Source organism: Bradysia coprophila, unplaced genomic scaffold (genome assembly GCF_014529535.1).
Source record: "Bradysia coprophila strain Holo2 unplaced genomic scaffold, BU_Bcop_v1 contig_138, whole genome shotgun sequence".
Classification (NCBI taxonomy): Eukaryota; Metazoa; Arthropoda; class Insecta; order Diptera; family Sciaridae; genus Bradysia; species Bradysia coprophila.
Window position 1 is genome coordinate 5,843,967 of NW_023503409.1, and position 12,279 is coordinate 5,856,245.

A 12,279-nucleotide genomic window follows, 5' to 3' on the forward strand; every position below is an offset into this window, starting at 1 on the left:
TCGCAAATTTCACACTCGTTCATTTTTTTTATTATTATTATTTAAAGCGGAGTCAAATTCAAATAACATGAAAAAATCTATAAAATAAATTCATTTAGCAACAGCACCTAGACCGTTAAACCACAACACTGCTCCTAGCCTGAACACTGGATTGACAAGTGTCAAATTTGGAGGCTTTAGTGCTTAAGATTGTTAACGCATACAACAAAAGCAAGTTGTACAAAAGAAACACAGAGCCACAGAAACACATAATAGACAACACTGCTTCCAAAACAACATTGACCGTAAACGGCCATCCAGTTATTGTGTTAAGAAAGTATAGGTACGAAAGAGTGGTACGTTCAACGTTTCATCATCATGTACTTCAATTGTTTTAACATACATTTTGCTATATATGACCACTGGCCACATTGCAGCTCATCATCATTTTTTCTTTGTTGCTGTAGTTACCAGATGCTATAACTGTTAGTAATAGGTATAAATAGACGGAATTATTTCGAAATCCCGTGTCTACTGACAATGTATACCTGATTAAGGTATGTCATTTGAATGGAATTAAATCAAAAATACTTGGAAACACAATAATTGGATTGCAAATTTTATAACTGTGGAACTCACATATAAAATGTAATAACCAAAGGATACGAACAGCGTTACCAAAATCCACCATGCTCTTTATTTAATGAAATTGTATGAAAACACTGCATTTTTACTGCAGTTGATTCTCTTAAGTTCAATATAAAAATTCTTGTTTTATTACCAGCGACTTATTGGCACGTGCTGAAAACCCCTGAACACATGATACAATAAAAAAAAATCAGCATAAAATTTTGCACGCAATCAGAAGGGCGCTTTCTTTTCAAATGATTTTGTTGTTGCTGTGTTGCTTTTATGCTGTGTAATGAACATAGGGATTTTTTTTATCCTCTCTGCCAACCAAATTTCATTCAGTTGGACTACCTTTACTTTACTTCATGTAAACAATGTAATGAATTAAACCCAAACCAGCCAGGTGGTGGTTGAAAATTTCAAAAATGTTGCAGTTCAACTACTCTTGGTTTCAATAGCAACAAATGGTTTTTTTTTCGAGAAAAAAAAACTTTTTTTATTCGAAATTTTATTGAACAATCAATTTTCTTATTTTGTGAATAGCTCAGCATTTTATTTATGTGTTACAGCGTAGTTGCTTAGTATGGGTCACATTTTATAAAGCGCAGCACATCAAACTTTGTATTTTATTTCATGTTATTGATTACCTATTAGTGCTATCCTGAATAACGATGTTGCCAGCTCCAATAATGTGTGTATATATGTCTCGATGTACATAGTGTATAATACACCCGTTATGTTGTGTACCGTAAGAGAGGAAATTTTTTTTATCATTACACAGACATCAGGGTATAGCCTGTCATGCATTTTAAAAGGTGGTTCTTGTTAATGCAGAGTATAAAATATACAGATATATATGCGGACACGTGATACAAAACAGTGTTCGTAGCGTTCAGCAACAGCAACTAAATCAAGAAAAAAACAATAAAATAAATAAAAATAAATACACACACATGTCGTCCTTTCCATTCTCGAAATGAATTTAACCAAAAACGTTTCGGTATTACTGTATGAGGTCGATGAATTTGTATAATATGTACGAAGGATAAAAATATTATGGAAATTAGTTTTGATACGATTTTCGATTAAACTGTGCGTTAGCAGTAAAAGGTTTTTTTTTAAGATTCGAAAGATTTTCCTATTTTGAATAATCATATTTTATTATAACTTCGGTCGCAGCAGTTGCATTTAAGTTAAAGTTGCAGCTTTTGTTTTATTTAGTTTGAAATACATGTCGCGCGTTGACATATTGCAGACGAAACCAAAATGGAAATCTTGTTTCTCGGTTAAATCTTGGCTAAATTAATAGAAATTCTCAAATGCATGGTGAGTTCATGGAAGTTTCCTTTCATTCAGATTTATTCATATTGAAATCTACAAGCAAAAGTAATAGATGACTTAGGGATATGGCGCACAGGCATCACAACTAGGGTCTATTATTTACCAAATTTACTGAAATTTACCAGATTTTTACCAATACGTTTCTGTAAATTTTGGTAGATTTCAGTAAATAAATAGACCCTGCAAAACTTAGAGGTCGTCAGCATATAAATTATAGAATTCACTTTGATCTTTCAAGATACTTGTTATGTAGATGTAACCGCCGCAGTCGTTGCGGAATATGTCAACTGTCTCTTGAACTTCCTGATAAGAGTTTAATCAATAAAAAATCAAATAATTTTCATGAAGAGGTTCCAGATTTACAACTTTTCAATTTTCTTATTTTTGAGCATCAGAAGCTACTATTATAAGGAATTTTTAGGAAATAACACGGTTTTTTACTTTTATGTTAAGCTATGTAAAAAGATATTATTTAAACATTTTCAGCGTTTGTATTGGAAACACAGAACATTTAGAAACTAGCCATTTGTGCAAGGTAGCTCAATCGATAAAGCGTTGCACTCATCTCATACGCCATCTCATACCGGATTCGATCCCCGGGCTTTTTCTAATCACTTAGTAATTATTAAGTATTAGCTACTAGACATCTAATAGTTGATGACAAGACATTCGCCAATTGTTTCCAGCTGAGAGAAAATTAAATACGTCTTTCGATGTATTCAAAAATCGGCAGTTCAAAAATACCATTTCTCATAATGCCATGTCGACAGTGGTCAAAAATACCATTTCTCATAATGCCATGACGACAGTGGTATTTAATACAATGCTCTAAGAACACTTTACTTATTTGCTCACTAGGGCTGTCTTAATGGCACACGGACAAGTTGTTGATGTGATGAATGCTTAGCATTCGAGCTAACCAGATGGCTTAGCCATCTGATGGTTAATAATTCAACAAATATAGATATTTACAATTGCACTTCGTATAGGTAAAAGAATCAAAACTCAAGTCGCATATGTATGTTTGGAATTACTATAATTCTGAAAAGACACATTTGACAGTTTTTCAAGAGTTTTAAAAGTCATCGATGTTCCCAGTTCCAAGTTCAAATAAATGCTTCCCAGTCAGAGAAATGATAAGTTTGTACACCTAGGTGCCAGTTAGGTGTACCAACTTATCATTTCTCTGAGAGAATTCGTATGTAATTCTCTCCCATACCGTACACAATTTTTAACCTCAGATTCCCTCTATCTCGCCACAGGCATACCAACTTATCATTTCTATGTTCCCAGTCAATGATATTTCGCTAAGGCGTATTCAAATTTTGCGCCAAAACATCATAGACTGTGAAGCAATTTGAGAAAAACTTTCATATGTTCATTTTCGTTTGTGCAAACGCTTGCTTAAAAGTTGACACATGGCCGTAAGAGTCAGTTAATCAGTTAGTTTGTTCTAATGTTTCCTTGATGTTTCCAAATGTTTTCAATTTACTTTGACTAGACTGAGTCGGGCTTTGAAAATACGTCCGCCCAAACATCTGTATACAAAATCTATATTCAAATTAATGAAGTACCAGATTCCGCGGAAAACATTAGCCGGTAATGTAAACAAGTGAATTACAAGATTTAATGACAATAGACTGTGTCACCTGTGAAATGTTTTACCTTTAAAATTTTCGTATAAGTCGAAGTGCTTGCCTTAAACAATCAAGATATATTAGAACACATCTTTAAGTCTAACCATAAAATTCACTATGTGAAAACGAGAAACAAATATAAAAAACTGTGTGAGACTTCAATAAAAAATAGAGGAACAATTTGTGATTTCGTAAACGATCTTTAAATCAGGCAGGCATTCGTTTGCCGTTTGCTTTTGAATTATTTTTAATAATAAATTTTAATCCGACTGAATAAATTAACAAAATAAAAGTAAGGCACAAAAGCATGCTCGATTTTAAGCCGACCAGAAAACAAATGTGCGGTTCTGAATGAATTAGAATTAAAACTGAATCCATGTTTATTGAATTCAAATAGTCTCATACATAATGCCGTCTCTACAATGCAAAAATTAAATATGATTGGCATTTCTAGACCTATAAGCATACGCACCCGTTACAAATGGGATTAAAGTGTGTTTTAGAGACTCTTCATGCAATCGGGTCACGTGCTTCGAATGCATGTTTATCTGACAAATTGGCGGTTTACAAATTTAAATTTATTCAATTCTCCTATTTAAAATAGTTTTCTCATGATAGATAAAATGTAATGGAACTGCAATGCAGAATCTGATTAAGTGATACGTTCGAATAATGTGCATGAAAAACAGTAAAATGTATGGGAAAAATCATACTTAGCAAAGGTTGAATATTTGCACCATATACACAGTCAAAACAAGGGCTTGTTTTTGTTCCAAAAGTGAGTGCAAATTATTGCCGTTATTGCTGGTAAATTGATAAAATTGGCGTAAAAACAGATACAGAAATAATTCGCTCAAATAACTATATGTTTTATCAAAAAATATGAACGAATGCATTAATTACCGCAACAGTTATTTTGAATGCGCTTTCCACGATGAGTAAAAAATTTATTAAAAAATTTAAATGGAAAAAATATGAAAAAAAAACTGAATGCGGGATATGATGAGATGAGTGTTGAAACTTTAAATGATATTGGATAATATTGAATATTGAATATAATACAGGTGCACAATTTTATGAAAATATATTTAAAAAAAATAAAACGGAGGGCTCTTTCCCTGTTAAGTGCACTCTAAAATTGTAAAATTAATATCATGACTAAGGACCTTTTGTTCGTCTTTGTAAAATGATACTGTGCAGTGAGATCGTGACAAAAATGACACTGTGCCACATAAAAACGGAAGTGATGGGATGGGTATCAAGCACGAAGTACTGAGGGCTGTAAAGTTTAATATTGCGTTTGTAACAGTTGGAATCCCTACCGGGTAGTAAGGACAAAACGTCTGCGTACACAATAGTTATTTGTTCAACGAGGGAAGAAACGTTGGAAAGTCACCCGACCAAATAAAATTTCCTACTTTTTCCCGAGTTCCACAATCGTGTTTTTCAAAAATCGAGAGCCTTTGTTTCAGCTGAGGTGAGAAAGTGACTATTTTCTCGCCTGGTTGTAAAAAAGAAATTTTGTTCTTTTGTAAACTGTTTGAGATCGAAATGATGACTGAAATTAAATCAAATTCATCCCACACTCCACGACATTCGACACCATTCCCGTCTACATGGGAAGGAATCAGTCCTGAATCTTTCTGAGTGATTTGTTCGAACATTTCTGATATTATGTGGTTTCGAGAATATTAAATCCGCACATATTCCTCAAACACGTCTCAGTCTCAGTCTGAGTCCTTAACAAATATTTTTATTTTGTTAGGTTTATTGTCGATCTCGATCTCGATTCAAAAATTTATTCCACACACGTTTCGAACGTGAGTGAACCGCTGAAGTCAAATTAGCACACGCGCGCACGTTCCTTTCAGACCAATTAAATTTTGGCCATTACGTTGTAGTATTTCCATTGACTGCGCAAATTAGAATAAGTTAACAGAGGGTATAACCCAACTCGATAGTTCGAACTGGAACCATTTTTCATTTTGTTCACTATTCATGGTTAATATTTAAATTTTTTCAACAAAAATCCTTATCATGCCATATACCCCATACCATACGAAAATGCCTTAGACGCGCTCGACTATAAAGAACACCAAGAGTACTCGTAGTCATATGTTCCTGTTGTATTATATTAAAACAGCTCACCGCGCACATATTGGTAAAACTAACCGTATAAATTGAACTGCGCGCACGCTTTGCGATTGTTGGAGAGACATTGAACGCGTGTCGAACATATGCACCATGTGTGGATATAATACCATATTACATAAAAGTTTTTCTAGTTTATATTATTAGGTGTGCATTCAACAATGCAGAAAGCGAACCAATGTAGAAAAAGTCTGTTTTTGGTGAAAAGATCGAATCAAGAATATTGTAATTTACAGCCGAGGGTTTGGTTGTTGTGTTTATTATGCACCCTTAAAAGGTGGATAACAGTTATTGTCTGTCCCTATTTTCGAATCGAATACAAATCTCAGGTAGTTTTACGGATATAACAGATTTTTTGTTTGGTTAGAGCAGGGATACGTTTTTTTTTGATTCTTTTAAAAGGAAGCAGACGATTTTTTTGATATCGGAAGGATATTCCAATTCGTATAAATGTAATTGTTTGGTAACGTTAACACATACATGGAAGATATGAAAAGATAAATTAAAATCTTTCATATTATCTCTTCTAAGATCCGACCAACCTTTATAAATAGAATGTCCTCTTTATTCCATACGGAAGCATTGAAAATAACGGAGATATATAAAGATCAAATGATAATGCTGAGGAAAATATAAAATCCGCCATATCGTCTGCAGTTCAACTTAATTGTATAGGCTCTAGCAGATCGTCAACCCTACACATCTATATAGCCTTTGTGCATATCTCAATATTATAATAAAGTACGGGGTCTAATGCAATCCAAGAATATATTGTGGCTGTGCTTCATCTTCAACAACCATATAGACATACCGGCTGAGCAATATAATAAATACCAGCATACCTAGTCCTCAAAATGTTCCATCAAATTATACATAATACATAACACCGTGATATAACACAAACTGAGGCAAATTTCATGTAAACCATGCTTCCATACTTTATGTTATGATATACAACATCACAACAAAACACTATGGCAAAGAGTGTTAGAAACGATGGAAAAACATTGTTCGAAACAGCAACCTGGCACCCTGGCAATTGGGTTGTATGAAGTACTTGTTGAGCACACTGGATTACAGTAATCTCATTAATATGATTTGTATATGTTGTATGCCACATGATAAAATTATGTAAATAAATTATTAATGTTGTGGTGTTAATGCTGAATTATACTCTTTTTTTCCTGTTTTGTTTAACGTGATATTGGATTTAATCCTTTTTAAAGGGTGGGATTGTTTTTTTCTGCCATGAAAAAACATAATAATCCGCAGTTTTAACGGCCAAACAGTGAACAATATATATATAAAAAAGCGTAGAATATAATCCAGATTTCCATGTTTCAAGTTTCAATTGGTCAATTCGATTGCCACCAAAATATAATGGGAAGTTTAAGCAAATCCGAATTTGACTACATTGATGTCTTTGGTCACGAAACAATTACATTGAGAGCATGCCAGCGTACAATATGACTAAAATAACCACTATTCCATAACGGCTGAGTGTCGGTATAACTGTATCTTTTCTAGTCATCCCATCTACCCATCATAGACCGTCAGACTTCCCCATTTTTTCCCATTTTATTTTGATGCAAACATAAAAAAATTATGTTAAACCAATAACGATAAAAACGAAACCAAAATCCAACTTCTTACCGAATAATCAAAATCAGCAAATTTCTTCTTTTTATTCCTAGAAGAATATTCTGCAAAACCAAATATCAAAAATATTAAGTAACATATGGACGCAGGTAGCAGAAGCGGAACCAATCAAAATTGGGGTCACTGTCGCTTTCTGTTCGGTCAAGTATTTTTTTTTTTTAAAATAAACCTTCACGTACCTTTAAGCAATTCATAAAGAGCGCGGCACGAGCCAAATGGACTTCTTGTTCAAATAAAAAAATTTATTGAAAGGAAGTTTTTTTTTCTTTATAGCATTGTTGTACGGTCTTTGGGTTTATGCTATTCCATCGGGTTTATACATTCTGGTTTCATTTTTTTTTTCTGTGTGTGTTAAAGTCTGATGTGTGTACTCCCTGTGTTGTTGTTGTTGTCCTTATTTGGCTTTTGCTTTGTTCGCTTCGAAAGGGATGTTTGAATATTATAAAAATATAATCTTTTGATGGGTCTTTTGGAATATAATGAAATATGAGAGATTTTATCGATAACAGTTTAATGGGAAATAATTTATGCTTTTCATTATATTGTTATTTGGGTTTCGTTTTGTTTTTGATGGTTTTTGTGGTTTTTCGAAGGCGGTGATGATGATTTTTGTGAAGAGAATTGAACTGCATACAATGCAGCATTATAAAATTATGATTTTTTTTTGTTCCTCCGTTCGTGGTCTCGATTGATTAAAAAGTCTGTTGCACTTATTTCGGATTCTCGTTATAAACATCTGCTAGAGCTATACCAAATTGGAATGATAGGTTACCATTGAAGGTGTGTGCGTTTTATTTCTTAAATAAATTTAATTAAGAGGGTCGGACAACAAATGACGTCACGTAATATCATGAAATTTTGGATACCTCTCTCCCCTCTTTACCCTTGACACACAAAAACAGCTACATGAAAAATCTCTATTAAGATCCTAATTCACTAAATGGATGCCTCTTAAAAATACACTTCATATAATCACCTACCTAAAAGTACAAATAGTATTCAATGGTCTTTATTATCTCACAATTTTTTTTTTAAAGGATCATCTGCAGTAACGTGAAATCTCTACCATTGATAACCATTTAGATGTATGACTCATTTGTTCAAAATTAATTAATCAAAATCTTCTATTGACGATCGATATTTAATTTTGGATCTCGAATCTGTAACGATAATTAATTTCAGCGATCATATTTTAACCCCACCTTGCAGAGAATACATTTTACGATCGGTTATCCTCCCACCCAAAATGTGTAATCCATAATACATATGTTCCACTTTTCGTTCGTTTAATAACGGATTTAATTAAATTGGAATAAATATATGTAGACGTTTTGTTATGTTATTAAATTTCAGACATTTTCCAACTGGAGAGATTAATTTCACAATTTTAGATGATTTCGAAACGGTTCATAATCCATATGCAAGTCGTAGACGTATTATTGTTTAACAGTAGCTTTGCTCGTTACATTCTGAAATAATAGATTCGGATGTGGATAACACAGAATGATTTCGTGTATAGCTGATATATAACATAATATGGATCAAGAATGGGTTTGGGTTATAGAAATAAGCATGGTACGAACTGTTTTGTTTGCAATTAAATTAAACAGAAATAATTGAAATTTTCGCAATTATGATTTTAAATAAATATGTGCGAGGGGAATATGGAACAAATTGCTAAAACAGAAAGCATCGCTTTTATCCGAATGTAATTTAGCGAAGGTAAACCGCTCTGTTTTTTGCATAGAGATGGTGTCTGCTTTTTGCCCGACTAAACACGTTCGGAAAATTGATTCAGATTCTATGAATTAGAAAAAATTCGAAACGTGTATCATTAACGTTGTTATGTACGGTGGACGCAATTTATGTATGGGGGTTTTTTTAATTGACAAGTTATACTAAAGATTGCTGCTGTTGAAAATCTCACCTATAGATCCTAACTTTGTCTCCACGAAATCTATAATAACTGCAACAGCTGTGGCTCCATACAAAAGATACAGCTGTGGCAGATAATATGTGTGTAAGGTATCTGCGAAGAAAACTCTCAGGATTTTGTAAATGGAAAATCATTTCTTGTAAAAACTATTTTTTCTTCGCAGATACTTCACAGACATGCTGATAATGTAGATTACCTGGAGACTAATTTACCTGCTACAGGTGAGATTTTCAACTGATTTTGTTAGTGTGTTAAACAACAAGATTTTGAGGCAGTTACCTGACATATTTTACTCAAAAACGAAAGGTGAAGTTTAATTTACTTCACGGCTGGAAAACTTCAAATCAATTGAACAAATGACGCAAACAACATATTTTGTGTTTGCCAAACTCGCTATAGGTGTCAAACCGAAATTCTTGATCCAAAAATAATCTTTTTCACTACTTTTCAACCCTTTTTAGAATCTTTTACTTCAGTTGTTTTAACTATTTTTAATTGTTTGATAAAAAATCTACTACTTCGTTAGTTTGACTTATCACATCAATCAAAAGAATATTTTGTGCTTTCTCGTCTAACTATTTCAATTTTCGGTTGACGCAAAGCACGATGTGTTACACGTGTTGTAATGAGATTTTTTCAGCACACAACCGTCGACACAACCCAGTTTTCCATACTCCCTCCGCTCGGGTCTAGTGCTGAAAAAAATCAATATAACAACACTTGTACCACAACATGCTACTTTTTGTTCCAATACTGTCAGGAAAAAGTATGGTGGCATTAGACCTTGTGAGTAGCTCTTGGTATCAGCATCTCCTCTATGTAGCCTTTACAACGCTCGATTCATTTAAATAATAAACAACCAACGTTGAAAATACAAATTCGTTGTGTAGGTACATTTTGTTGTCAAGTGAATATACGCTTCTGCGATATCAGCGTTTACAGTACATTAAAGTCAGATTGGTCGTACGTCTGATGATGATTTGTTCAATCTTTTAACTCGACTGAATAAATAAATTCTAATTTTATGGCATCAACAACACCCACACACCCTCATGCAGCCGCGCCGGTTTTGATTGATTTTTTTTAATCACCTTCTGGTAAACTATGTGCGGAAAAACAGGAATAAAAAAAATGAAAACTGTAAACAACATTAAGCGATGAAATAAACACGATAAACTTACATTTAGCTCGATCAAATATGCATTAAAAGTATATAAAGAGTAAACAAACAAACAAAAAATAATAAATAAATTAAGTCTATAATAAATCGTATTAAATATCTTAATGTGTATCCGGCTACGTCAAAAAGGATATTATAAACGAATCATTGAACTTGGTAAAAATCCATAAAATATACTGTGGCTTGGCATATAAGCATAACTACTATGGCATACAGCGATTAAGCGTATCACTCACAGTAGTAAAGATAGCAATATCTACAACCTGTTGTGGATGACGGGCTTCCTTAGTGATTTTTTATGTCGATTTATGTATACAGTTCGCTATACACAATCAGTTCGATTTTTGTATAGGTAAAGCAGAGGAAAATAGATATTTATTGGAAAATATAATAAGGTAAAATGGTATGGAGTGATTCAATCGACTAAAAAGGTATAAAATAAAGGAATTTTGAGCCACACCTTATCGCATTATGTGCGATTACTGGAAAAGGTGATTTCACAGTTATATTTACGTTTCTACACCACGTAGTCCAAAATGGTCCTGTTTATAGTAAATCGGTATACGCGTGTTCCATCATCCCATTTCAAAAGAGAGATTCAGTTAAGAATAGCAGCAGAGAGGAGAGATGTCAGCAATGTTTTCCTGTGGTAATAAACAAAAGAATGGCGTGAAATCTCCCAGGCAAATGTCTAGTCCTAGATGTAATTACTTAGGATGAGTAAACAATCAAACACGAATCGGAAGTATTTTGAGGATGAATTGTAAAGATCGTCAAATATTTTATCATCTCAATAAATGTATCGTCTAAACTGCAAGACGCATATTACCTGAGTTGAAGGCGACGGTCCTATTAAAATGTAGTTTATTTCACTCAAAGGCATTAGAACTGATTACCGACCTTTATTCATAATTTGCACTCAGTTGAGGCGTACAATTTCTCGATGAAACAAAAACTTTATATCTTTTACAACCATAATCAATTCATTACCATATCCAAAGTTTACAAAGCGGTGCTTTTGGGAGCATAGAGATGTGAAAACAATGATTTACATAATGCATTGATTATCTGTGAAAAACTTTTACTTTTAGGACATTGCTGCACGGTCTAGGTATTCTATTGACTTAGCAACACTCCGAAGTTAGACGCGACCCTATTTTACTCATCAACCTGTGAGAAAGTAGATTGTTATTAAGTGTAGATGGAATATTTCGAAAATTTGCTACCGTCTGCACTGCAGTAATATAAATTCCTCTAATTCAAAGTGTATTTTAAATTGCTGGAAAACGTTTGAGGTAGAAATGAGTTGCAATTTTGTCATTGTTCAACGAAATGCAGCCAGTAGAATGTGGTAAGTATGTAATGCCAATAATATCATAGCCACATTATAATTCACCGTATTAAATGTCCGTATAAAAACAAACACCTTAGACTTATGTCAGTAATATAGTAATATCCATGTTCTCAATGCTACTACTTCTTATAGGAAGAGGTGGTGTATTATAGTTTCGTTGGTTATAACCTTTTCAATAAAGCGAAAAGCAACACACGTCTAATATAAATATGTGTATAAACTTACATCGGAGCGTCAGAAGAATTTTGAATCGTCCATGTAATGTATGCCCCTGTGTTGTTTGTATATATACTTATACTCATATGCTACAACCTATGTTATATGCTGCGAAGGTTTTTGTAAAGGTGATGTCAAGTTTCACTATAGGTTGTAGTGTCGCACATTATACCTTGAGAGATGGGTATGCTTACAT